The 13,857-nt window shown below is 31.2% G+C and overlaps 1 non-coding gene across 1 annotated transcript; it reads right to left on the reverse strand.

Moving 5' to 3' along the window:
- Positions 1-6,728: 6,728 nt before the first annotated feature.
- Positions 6,729-6,888, reverse strand: LOC126016793 (U1 spliceosomal RNA). The gene has a single exon (XR_007498509.1). It is a non-coding gene; the product is annotated as a U1 spliceosomal RNA (small nuclear RNA).
- Positions 6,889-13,857: the final 6,969 nt, after the last annotated feature.

A 13,857-nucleotide genomic window follows, 5' to 3' on the forward strand; every position in this document is an offset into this window, starting at 1 on the left:
AAATGTTTCCACTTACACCTAAATCTAAGGAGTGAAAGGATATTTGAATTTAGCAGTAAGAATTTATTCAAATGAAAATATACCATCAGTCATGTAATGATAGTCAGGTTGACTGCATGTCTTAGACATATTGCCTAGTTTCAGAACTTAACATGAAATATGTTTGTGAATTCAGTTTCAGAAAAAAAATCGGAATAATTAGAGCAATAAAAACTATGTTTTTAAGTATTACTTTACTTGTTTGCATATTAATTTGCCTTTTTGACACATTTATGAATAATGAAAATATTTTAAATAAATTACAACAAAAGAGGTCTGACATACAAAAACCATTGTTTAATTTGATATTTCCAAAGGGACTATAATATTGTAAAATACATAAACAGTTATCTGAGCACAAAGTGAACAATCAAGGTCAAGAAACCTGAAACTGGGCTTATGGAGCATAGTGCATTAACTTTCAATTTTTATGGTATTATCGTTTTTACCCCAAAAGAGTATTTGCACATTTTCAAAACATTTAAGTCATATGATGCTAAATTATAACTGATACTTTTTATTGATTTATTGATAGAGAAATTAAACATTGATAACTTATTTAAAATAAATCATCTACTCAATTATGAATCAAAATTCTAGAAAAATTAATTTTAGGGGCCAGAGTGATATATCAGTGGTAGGGCATTTGCCTTGCATGCAACAGATCCCCCAATGTCCCATATGGTCCCTAAGCCAGGTGCGATTTCTGAGCACATAGCCAGAAGTAACCCCTGAGCATCACCATGTGGCCCCAAAACTAATCATCATCATCATCATCATCATCATCATCAAAAGCTAATACAATTGCGTATAGATCTACTTTTTTAATAGATGACTATGTAATATCCTGACAATAGATGGCTTGTGCAATCTAACTCTGACAAATTAGATTTTCCATAAAATATTCCATAGGTATTTCCATAAAAGCAAAAAACTTGACAATAAATGTATTTTACACTGATATTAAACTGAAAAGTATGAAATATAAGAATTAAAAATGTAGGATGGTGAGATAATAATGAAAGTGTGCACTTGCCTTACATTAAACTGATTTTGGTCCCTATTAGATCTTTCAGACAACAGAGTCTTCCAAGAACCATTGGGAGTCATACTTAAGTACAGAATTAGGAATAAAACTGGTACTTCCAGGTGGTTACCCAACCACAGGAAATGAAGTTAGTACTAATTTTGATGAATATGTGACTAAGTTTCTAATGTTAAAATTAAATTAATTTATTATATAATAAAGATTTCAAAAGTCACACTTTTTCTTATTTCTAATACTTAACGAGGGTTAAGTGACATTGAGAATTTGAGGCTTAACTCTATAGACACAGATATTGTTAGGGAGAGGGCCATTTATGGAAGTGACAGTAAGCAAGATAAATTTTATTTTAAACATATGATAAATTATTATTTTAAACTCCAAGAGGTGGCCTTTCATTACAAAATATTTTTAAAGTCTAATTTACAGGATTTTATTTATTTACTGTTAGGTATAGTCTGGGTTTATTAAAATATTATTATTGTTGAAAATTCTGATTTAAATTGTTATGATGTTGACCATGTGCAAAGTACTTTTTGTACTGTCTTTCTGGCCCTGTTTTTATTTTCTTATACAGTTACAAAGTTGTGCATTATTGACTTCAAATCATATAATATACAAAACCCTTCACCAATCGTGACCTTTTATTTTATTTTATTTTATTTTTTTGGTTTGGGGGTCACACCTGGCAGTGCTCAGGGGCTACTCCTGGATCTACACTCAGAAATCGCTCCTGACAGGCTCGGGGGACCATATGGGATGCCGGAATTCGAACCACCGTCCTTCTGCATGAAAGGCAAACTTCCTAGCTCCATGCTATCCCTCAGGTCCAATGGTGACCTTTTAATCACATGATCGTTGTCTTTTAAATTTGGAAATTCTAAAATACATTGTTATTAACACCACTTCCTGTCTCTTAAGCAGATAAAAAGTCAAAGTTGCAATTATTTCATAGTAATTTACTTAAGTTTAAATACTTTGAATATAACATAGTGGAAATTAAAAGCAATATGCAATATACAGCAATGAAATCCATATATTCAGGTATATGTTTCAACCCTTCTCAGAAAACTACGATTGCAAGTAGTCAAAAATTCTATGTACACTACCTCTACTTCATAAATTACCAATATAAACAACTTTATTAAAATTATCAAAGTAAGTAATTAATTGTAAAATAATATAGAACTGCACCTACCAGCCCTCATCTCTCTTGTCTCTGAGATACTGTTAAAAATGTCTCATTTTTCTTAAAGCCCATAGATGAGTGAAACCATTCTGCGTCTTTCTCTCTCCCTAACATTATCTCAGAGACAAGAGAGATGAGGGCTGGTAGGAGCAGCTCATGACATGAAGCTCATCACATAGAGTGATGAGTGCAGTTGGAGAGATGACTACACTGAAAACTATCATTACAATATGAATGAATGAGGGAAGTAGAAAGCCTGTCTCGAGTACAGGTGTGGGGGGGTGAGGAGAAGGGAGATCTGGGAAATTGGTGGTGGGAATGTTGCACTGGTGAAGGGGGGTGTTCTTTACATGACTGTAATCATACAACTATAATCATGTTTGTAATCACGGTGTTTAAATGAAGATAATTATAAAAATAATAATATAGAACAATGTATGATAGACACATATAAAGTTATGTTCATATGGTTTCCTCCTATATATCTAAAATAATATTTTATGTTATATTTAAGACTATGATTGATTGTATAAATAAAAGCATGCATAGCAGAACTATAATTAATGAAGGGCATACTTCATTATTGATTTAGAAAACCTGTTTCATATCGACATCAAATCTATTTTAATTCAGCAAATGAATAATAGGTTATAAAACTTCATGTAAAATAATTGTTATTATTGTTATTTAAAATCCATATTTAATTCTATTCCCAATATTATATATAATTTCACCTGATAACTATATTAATTTATATTTCATGTTTATTATTAAATTTTACTAACAATTTTAAATCTAAATTTAAAATGACTATTACATAAACAATCAACTGTTGACATACATATTTCTACTTCTTTAACAATGATAATTCAGCATTTGTTTTTACCACATTAAATTCCATGCAGTAAATAAATAGCATATTTTCCATTTAAGAGATTCCAAAATATACATTTATAATGTACACAATGTAGCATACAAAATTTATTCTCCATAACCTTCTTTATTTTACCAATAGCTAACATTATATTGTAGTCTATATATTTTAATTTAATGTTATTTGTGGTTTTTAAATAATTCTATAAGCTACAGGCAGTATGATAAATAATTTATACAATCTAGTATTTAAATGTCAGAGTTTCTTTAAGTAGCATCTCGAATATCTAAATCAACAAAAACTGATTTTCTCAAAAAGCAAACATTTAAGGATCATAATTGATCTATTCAATTGATTATTACTCTGTATTTAATAAATTTAAAAATATCACAAGTTCTGAGATTTTCTTCTTATAGGTTTCCATAATCATGTTATTGTTTAGATTTGCTTTTGAAATGTAAGAAATATCATATGATCTTACCTCTTTTGTAAGTCTTAGGGTTTATGAATAATGAGTCAAATATAAATTCACTATGAGTTTCCTTCAGATACTGGACATTTTTTCTTTTAAAAATGTATAAAGATTTAACACAAATAAAATTTTCATTTTATTTGAAAAACTAACGCTTGTCAAGTACATAATTTTTTCAGGTTGAAGTAGAAAATTATTTATGTATTTATTTATTTATTTATTTATTTATTTATTGCTTTTGGGCCACACCCAGTGATGCTCAGGGGTTACTCCTGGCTATGCACTCAGAAATCATTCCTGGCTTGGGGTACCATATGTGACACCGAGGTATAGAACCGCGGTCCGGCCCCTGTAGTAGAAAATTATTAATATATTGTAACAAATATAAAAATCTTTTAAGAATTTGACATCTTAATTTTAATTTTAAAAGTATTTGTGTCTTTTTTATTTCACAGTACTTTATGTTCAAATAAGTCTTATTTTAATATTTTTTACATAATTATAACAGATTCAAACGTTCAATTTAATTACTTTCAGAGTAGTTAAGAATATACTTCACATTTCACATAGTTGCAATAAAACACCAATTTCTCAGTTTGAAATATCACATTCACTGATATTAAATTGAAATTATGGGAAGTCCTCCTCTTCCATTGCTTTTAAAATAGTAAGCACAGTTTATTGAATTTCTTCTCAAAAATATAATATATTTTTCTCACATATCAATTGATACAACCTTCATCTTGGTATGTTTTTGACCTAAGAAATTTTATCACTGATAAGCAAACAAAAATTTTTTATTGTATAGAGAGTATATATTACAGCTAGACAAGTCAACATATAACCAAATTTATAAATGCATTGGCAGTATTTTAACTAAGAAACTCTCTAGAAAGTTTAAAAGTAACCTAAGTACAACACTGGGAGAGGCCCTAAAACAAACAATTTAAGTATTAAAAGAAATATAAGAAGAAGAATAAATACAGTATCTTTTCAGTAGAGGAAAAGTTTTATAAACTATAATTTAGAAGAGGAACCAATGACATATTTCTAATGAAAATAGAAGTGATATCATAAATTATTTGTTTCTTTTTGGACTGTGGCATGACAAATGGGTTAGAGAAAGAGCAAGGAAAAAATTCAATTGGGGCATGATATAAGGTAGATAAATTACAGCTTTAGTGTGATACTTATGGCATAATCTCAGAAGAGCTATCATAACTAGATTTCAGAATTGTCACCATTATCCCAGATGTATTCATTCCTACATCTTTGGTTGCAAACCTTTATTTTGGTAAATGTTCTTTACTGAAAGCTCAGATTGCCACCTTCGTTCCCTACATGTATATGGCACATAGCAGACAAATTTAATTATCTCTGTTAGAAACTGGGCCATCAAATCTGCTAAGTCATCCCTCTAGTCCCACAGAAAGACAAACAATTTCTGTTACTGAAATTCAAGCACTGCTTTCAGCACAAACATACAAAGTTTGTGGTTAAACTCTTAATTTTCTAAACTGTTTTCTTGCCTTTTTTTGTCATTGTTGATGTCTGAAGCTGATAACAATAAGTGCCAAGCCATACTGAAATTAATTGAAGCGTGAGCCATTTCTTAAGGATTGTCTGATAATTTGAAATTAAACATGAATTCTATTTAAGTGAATTTAATGAAAAACTGCTTACTATTTTTAAATGCAAAGAGCTGATTGTAGGAATTGTGAAATAGTTGCTCAAGCTGTGGCTATAGTGAAGAAAGACCATATTATGGACCAAATGAAAAAGACTACCAATATTTTTTTTTTTTGTCTTTGGGCCACACCTGGGAAAACTCATTATTCCACATGCTGGGAATTTTATCCTGTCATTTAACAGAATGATTAATGATTATTTAATCATTAATCTTTAATTTAATCACAAATTAATTATTCATTAATGTTAATAATTTTTGAAAAAACTGGTTTTAAGGCTATAAGTTCCCCAAGCTGTTGCATGTCCATGAAGCTTTTTTAATTCCTTCAACTCTAAAAGAGAATCTAGCTGGATAGTGCAATCATGGTGAAGTATTGATTTTGTATTTTTGTATTATATGCTTCCATATTCCTCTGGCTTATACAATTTCATATGATAAACTTTTCTGTACATTTTGTCAACTTATCTTTGCATGTCTTTATATGTAAATTTAAATTTTAGATATTATTTTTTAATTATTCCATGTTTATTGCTTTTTATTTTGAGATAAATTGTCTTATGATTTTGTATTTAGTTCTATTTTCAATGGGACCTTTCAGTATCTTGTATTTTGGTGCCTGTAATCCTCAACTCTCAGACATTACTAGCAATTATTTCTCTAACTATAGCTTCTTTTTTTTTAAAGAATATTATTATTATTTTATTTATTTTTATTTTTTGGGTCACACCCAGCACCACTCAGGGTTACTCCTGGCTCTATAGGCAGAAATCGCCCCTGGCAGGCACAGAGGACCATATGGGATGCCGGGATTCGAACCACTGTCCTTCTGCATGAAAGGTAAACACCTTACCTCCATGCTATCTCTCCGGCCCCCTATAGCTTCTTTAGTACATTTGTCTCCTATATTTTAAGGACTCTGATGATTCTTATATCACTCTTATGAGCTCATCCCATAGTGTTCTAAAATGCTGCTTATTTATATTCTGGCTATTATCCACCTTCTTCTGTTCCTAGCAGTTAAATCCTTCTTACGTTGGAGTGTCTCTGCAATTTTTCTATTGATAATGTACTTCAACTTTTTAATACCTTCTACCATGATCTTTATTACTATAATTCTTTCTTTCTTTTTTTTTTTTTTTGATTTTTGGGCCACACTCGTTTGATACTCAGGGGTTATTCCTGGCTAAGCGCTCAGATATTGCCCCTGGCTTGGTGGTACCATATGGGACTCCAGGGGATTGAACCATGGTCCTTCCTTGGATAGTGTTTGCAAGGCAGACAGACACCTTACTTCTAGTGCCACCTCTCAGGCCCCTATTACTATAATTTCTAATTGTAGTTATTTTCTTTATTTTCCGCTCATACACTCTTGTGATTTTCTAACTACCTGTACTATCCTTACTTATTTTTTTCCATAGGGCAAAAAAACAAGAATTCTGTCCATCACTACCACAAATTTTGAAGCTGGGTTTTCCACATTTGGGGAAATTGCAGGGGTCAGCAAATCCAGAGTGCAATGGATTAGCCTTGCCTGGGGAAAACTACGTTTGTTTTCATATCTCCCCTGCCAGGAAAGTATACACCATCCTTCTTTTAAACTTAATGAACTTCCTCATCATAATGTCACTGAAGACACTATACAAAGAAGTACTGATGTTGTTTATGGTTTCAATGATTTTTTTCCTCTCTGAGCCTGATTGGTGTTTATGTGTTTTCCCTATTGATTTTCTAGTGTTTTTGCTGTGCTGACACATGTCTGTATTAACATCCCTTGAAGATACCGAAGGATTAAGCTGGTGTTGCTCTCTGTTTTCTCTGCTTGTTCTCACAGATAATTACAAGCAACATGTCTTATGTGAGTAGATCTGTCCCACAGCTATCTAAGCAGCTGCTCATTCAGGAGCTGTGAACCTTTACTGTGGCAAAGGTTCAATATGGGGATTTAAGGGCCCCAACTTATAGAAAGGAATTCTACCTCCAGGTCAGGAATATTTCCAGGGATGGCAACAAGATACAAGCCTTACCTGGATGGTGAAACAGCAAGCATAAGATCCCAATTAAAAAATATCTAGGTAACTTATTTTTAGTTCTTGATGAGGTTAGTTGATAGCTGATGGAATTTTTTAAGTTTCTCCACCCAAATTTTTTTTTTTTTTTTTTTTTTTTTTTTTTTAGTTTTTGGGTCACACCCAGCAGTGCTCAGGGGTTACTCCTGGCTGTCTGCTCAGAAATAGCTCCTGGCAGGCACGGGGGACCATATGGGACACCGGGATTCGAACCAACCACCTTTTGGTCCTGGATCGGCTGCTTGCAAGGCAAACGCCACTATGCTATCTCTCCGGGCACTCACCCAAAATTTCTTATGGATGGTAGAAGGCAAATTTGAAGCCAACTTTCTCCACAGGTCAATAACTGATGCCTTTCCATTTTATCTTGTCTTAATATGTTTTCCTTCAGCCACTATAAGGTTCATTAAGATTCTTGAATCTTTGTTCAGTTCTTTCCTTCCATCCCAACTAAATATTTTACAACAAGGTACTTACTAGACAGAAAATTAAATCCAGTATTTTTCTGAAATCACACTGAACACTGCTTTTATTGATAATGGCTCTAAAACATTAACATTAGAAAACATGATATCTGATATTTTATTATGCTTTTAATTAAATTTAATGCATGCCATACCACCCTATGAGAACTTTAGGTTTTGATCAGTAAAGAAAATCTAAGAACTGTTAGAAGATTACTAGTATAGTGGATATGAAGTTTTCGGAGAACTGCTTATCACTATCAACATCTAGACAGACAAAAACATCTTTGCTCATAGTGCAAAGTGAATGATGTTGAAAGTTCCTTTTTCATACCAATTTAAATAACATATAAATGCTTAAATAACATTTACATTCAAACCAAGATGAAAGTTTTATAGTTGTTGGGGTGTGAGAGTACAAATTTATGACAAGAAATAAAAAGACTTTTAATTATTGAATCTATAAAAATTAGAATGATATACGAAATTTTACAAAATAAGCATCTTCTTAACAAGAAATCACAATTCTTTATATAAAGTTACTTAATACTTTTACTTCTAGTGTACTAAATTGTATACACCTAAATAGTTGAAGATTTTTGAAAATATCACTAATAGATAAATAACAACTTATTACAGATTGGTATCCAGTATGTCATTATTGCTCCCCAAATATTTTTAAAAACTAAATTTTGTTTTAGTACATGTATCAGAATTTCATTTTTTGGCATAACTGAAAATGTTTTTGATAATCTAATTAAAATGTGTAAACATGTTGTGAATTTAAATTTTAAAAAATAATAAAATTATTTCCATCCCAGTGAGATTGTATACTGGATAAGGAAATTTATTTACACATAAATGACTCTGTATCAATACCTGGCATCTTGTTTCATCTCCCCAAGCTCTGCCAAGAGAGATTTTTGGGCATGACAAAGTGATCCCTAAGCTTTGAGTACCACTACTCTGTATGGCTTAACTTTATACCTATCTGAAAAAGTACAAGTTTTTTGGCATATATTCTAAATTAAGCAAGACTCATTTCTTCAAAAATCTGTTTAAATATGAAAATCACAGTGTGTTATTATGGAAAAATGTAAAAGAAACAGAATGCTTTGACTTTGCAAAGACATGCAAGACATGTTTTGAAGGAATATTTTCAATTTAGTACAAAATGTGTCCATATATAAGTGACCCCTTGGACAGAAAAGTTAATGATGTCAGTTCACCTTTTAGAAGGTAGCAAGAAATTTAAGAAAAAAACCTGAAATAAGAGACAAGAAAGGGTAACTACATAGCCAGAGAGAGACAAAGTACAGAAGGTAGAGTGCTTGCCTTATACATGGCTAACCCATGTTCAATTGCTGGGACAATATATGGTATTCTTTGCCCTATCAGTGTGGTTCTGGAGCACAGAAACAGGTATAGGCCCTGAACATTCCTGTGTGTGTGTGTGTGTGTGTGTGTGTGTGTGCCTCCCCCCCAAAAAAAAAAACAAAAACCATACAAACATAAAAAGATAGTGGGACTGCGGATAAAACTATATTCCAAACCCTCTTTCAAGTATTGAAAGCTCAACAATAGTATACTACAGCATTCAGATAGATGCCACCATTTTGTATGACCTGATATATTAAAATTTTAATGGGCAAGGGTATCCTTAACCTCTTCATTTTTTTTTCCAGTGGCAGATTTTGGTCTTGCTTCTTTATTTAGCAAACCATTTTGTATTTTAATTTTGTAGTCAAGTTTAGCTAAGAGAAATTTGCTATGTATTCTTTCTACCCCTGAAGGTACTGAAAAATTAGTATTCAAATACTAGGATACTATTAAAGAAACAAAGAGATTGAAATAATATATAACCATGTTTAAAATTGAAATTAAAAATGAACTTCACTCCCAAGCTTTAAATCAAGTAACTATTTTATTAAAAATATAAACAGTTAAATGGACATATCTTAAACTATGACATCCAAGTCATTAGTCCTTTGCTTCATGTTCTCCATGATTCATGTTTCAATTTTCAAAAATGCTGTTGTCTGAACAGCAATTTAAATCATATTCCACTTTTCTCAGTTGACTTCAGTTGTCCGTGCCCTAATATCTATTCCAAGAACTTTTCATTAAAAAAAAAAAATTGCGTGCAGAGCAAGAGTTCAGTGGTCAAGGTACTTCACACTTCCTTAGCACACAACCCAAGTTCAATTTCAGGTGCCATATATGATAGAGTGTTACTTGCAGGCAGAGACAGTGGTAACTATGGGCATCACCAGGTGTTCCCTCCTATTTGGTGGTGGTGGGGCTTCGTCATTGGTCCATATCCAATGATTTTTAAAACTTACACTCGGCTCTATATTCAGGGATAAATAATGACAGTGCTTAAAGAATCATATGGAGTGTCAGAAATCAAATATGGGACAGCTGCATTACACAGTATAACTGACCGACCTGACCCAACTGTGCTCTCTCTGGCTAAGCAAGATTCTTCTTATTTGAAATTCTTTTTCAAAAATAATCGTGCTTATTTAATTCAATTATATTTTCTTTAATTATATTAGTTGTCACAATTTTATGAAATATTATATATGTATTCTTATGTGTTTTTGTGTGTGCAATCGAACATATTTTCTTTTCTTTTTTTTTCTTCTTCCTTCCTTAACTTTCATTCCTTCCTTTTCTTTCTTTCCTTCCTTCTTTCATTCTTTCTTCCTTTCTGTGTCTTATCTGTCTCGCCCTTTTGTGTCTTCCTTCCTTTCTTTTCCTTTCTTCCTTCTTTCTGTCTTTCTCTTTCTTCTTTCTGTCTTCCTTTCTCTTTTTTCTTTCTTTCCTTCCTTCTTTCTGTCTTTCTGTTTCTTTCTTTCTTTCTTTCTTTCTTTCTTTCTTTCTTTCTTTCTTTCTTTCTTTCTTTCTTTCTTTCTTTCTCTTTCTTTCTATCTTTCTTTCTTTCTTTTTTTCTTTCTCTCTCTCTTTCTTTCTTTCTTTCTTTCTTTCTCTCTTTCTTTCTGTCTGTCTTTCTTTCTATCTTTCTTTCTGTCTTTCTTTCTTTCTGTCTGTCTTTCTTTCTGTCTTTCTTTCTCTCTTTCTTTCTTTCTTTCTTTCTTTCTTTGTTTGTTTCTTTCTTTCTTTCTTTGTTTCTTTCTTTCTTTCTTTTTTTCTTTCTTTCTTTCTTACTTTCTTTCTGTCTTTCTGTCTTTCCTTCCTTCCTTCCTTCCTTTCTTCCTTCCTTCCTTCCTTCCTTTCTTCCTTCCTTCCTTCCTTCCTTCTTCCTTCCTTCCTTCCTTCCTTCCTTCCTTCCTTCTTCCTTTCTTTCTTTCTTTCTTTCTTTCTTTCTTTCTTTCTCTTTCTTTCTTTCTTTCTCTTTCCTTCCTTCCTTCCTTCCTTCCTTCCTTCCTTCCTTCCTTCCTTTCTTTCTTTCTTTCTTTTTTTCTTTCTTTCTTTCTTACTTTCTTTCTTTCTTTCTTCCTTCCTTCCTTCCTTCCTTCCTTCCTTCCTTCCTTCCGTCTTCCTTCCTTCCTCTCACTTCCTCACTCCCTCTCTCCTTTCTTTCTTTCTTTCTTTCTTTCTTTCTTTCTTTCTTTCTTTCTTTCTTTCTTTCTTTCTTTCTTTCTTTCTTTCTTTCTCTCTCTCTCTCTTTCTTTCTTTCTTTCTTCTCTCTTCTTTCTTTCTCTCTCTTTCTTTCTTTCTTTCTTTTTTCTTTCTTTCTTTCTTTCTTTCTTTCTTTCTTTCTTTCTTTCTTTCTTTCTTTCTTTCTTTCTTTCTCTCTTTCTTTCTTCTCTTTATTCTTCTATTCTTCCTCTCCCCTCTATCACCTCATGAGATGCTAGGGTTTACTTCCGTATCTCTACTCAGGAATCACTCAAGAAGCTAATCACAAACCTAGCAATCAAGCCGGAATTAGGCTCATTTAAAGTAAACTCCTTAGCCACAGTTATTTTTCTGATTCCCAAATCAAGTTATTTTTTTTTATTTTAGACTTAAATTAGAGTTCAAGCTGATGTTTATGTAAATAAAACAAGTTTCAATGGTATTGCACAAGCCTACTGATTTTATATTTTTAGATTTAGCATATGTTTGTTATACTTTCCAAAAATTCTACATGTTAATAATTTTAATTGAATCACCACTAGATACACTTACAAATTTTTTATGATGGTTTCAGTCATACAATATTCCAAGACACATCTCTTCACCAGTTCCCATTTTTCTTTCTGAACTCCCCCAACCTACCTCTATGGTAATTTTTTCTTTTTTTTTTCTTTTCAAATTCTTTCAAATTCTGCTGTTTAGCCATTTTCACATTATTCTCCGTTTTAATTTACTATTATTTTTATCATTTATTTTTGTACAGTTAAAAATATCACTATTTTGTTTGTAAATGTTTATATTGGATCAAAAGCAAATAGATGATTGCAGTATGTCATTAACATCTTGGGAAGGATAATGTTTAAGATCTAAATGAAATAACTCTATGTCATGTTTTAAATGACTAGTTTGAGAAAACATTTTACTTTCCTTTTATGAGTTTGTAATTACAAATACTAGGCTAGAAGTTACTTTTGAATCCTATGTTGATAAGCTATCTTATCTTGGCAACATTTTTATGCTTCATTAATATTTATTTTACTTTGCTATGATTATTTTACTTTGTATTTTATGCAATCTTTTAGTTTCACAACCCTCCTTAATTATCTTTTTTTATTTTTCACAGATCTTACAGATTCCTCTTATTCACTTTATACGATTTTATATTTTATTTAGAGATAAATGCACTTATTTGGCAACTGTCATTAATACTTTCCATTTATCAAAATAGGTAGTGACCATATTGAATGGAGAAAGTTATACATAAAGTTCTAATGTTGAAACAAATGATATTTTCCTATAAGGTTTGAAGATTAGAGGGAGAGAGAGCAGTTGTAAGACACATAAATCATAGTCCCATAGACTTAATGAATATATTTGATATACTGCTTATTTGCTTAGCTAAGTAAGAATTTTCAATTGAAAAACATTTAATTCTTACTTCTAGTAGGTGTTTGTTTCTTTATTTTAATTACCTAACCATCTTATATAAATGAAAATAAATTTAAAATTAATTGCATTTAAAGTTAATTAATAAATTTTAATTAAAATTAGGAAATAACAGGTGTAACATAAATCATTTTTATGTTATTTTTTTGTTTTGTGGTAACATTGATTTTCAATACTTTAATATATGCATCTTCTAGCGATAATGTGTTATTTTATTATAAACTGCAAAATCGTTAATAATTTTTTACCACATTCAGCTGGGCATTTTTTCCATTGTTCTTATTATTTATCATCCTAACTTATAGGATTTACTCTTTAGTTGAAGTCAAGCTAATATAATGTGATCTTGCTTATTTTTCAAATGATCAACTTTTATTTCACTGATCTTTCATATTCACTTTATAATTTCTATTATGCTTATTTCTGCTCTACTTACCTCAATTTTATTGACTCTGAGTTTTATTTGTTGTTCTTTTATGGCTACTTAAATTTTGCAGATATTTTGTTTGTTTTTTATTTCTTGATATGTCTTTATTGAAATGATCTTCAGATTACACTTGCTAAGTCCTGTGAATTCTGAAAACATATCTAACATTGTCATTTTACATTTAAACTTATATATCCCTTCTATTTACTAACTAAATGATTATCCTAGACTTGAAATTTATTGTCCAAATGTTCATAAATTTTTTTTTGGTTATTTTTGGGTCACATCTGGAGGTGCTCTGGAGTTAGTCCGGAGCAGTTCTGCCCTCAAAAATAGCTCCTTGCATGAAAGACCAAATGGAATGCCGGAATTCAAACCACCATTAATTCTGGCTGCATGCAAGGCAAATGCCCTACCTCTACGCTATCTCTCATGATGCTCTTGATGTTTCTTTTGAGTTTTTCATGTTTCTTTTTGTAGTTATTTTCAATTTGTAGTTATATTTCGATTCTGACCTGAATATATCTTCAATACTTACTGGGTTACTATTATCTGCTTTG

This window comes from Suncus etruscus, chromosome 8 (assembly GCF_024139225.1).
Source record: "Suncus etruscus isolate mSunEtr1 chromosome 8, mSunEtr1.pri.cur, whole genome shotgun sequence".
In the NCBI taxonomy this organism is placed as follows: domain Eukaryota; kingdom Metazoa; phylum Chordata; class Mammalia; order Eulipotyphla; family Soricidae; genus Suncus; species Suncus etruscus.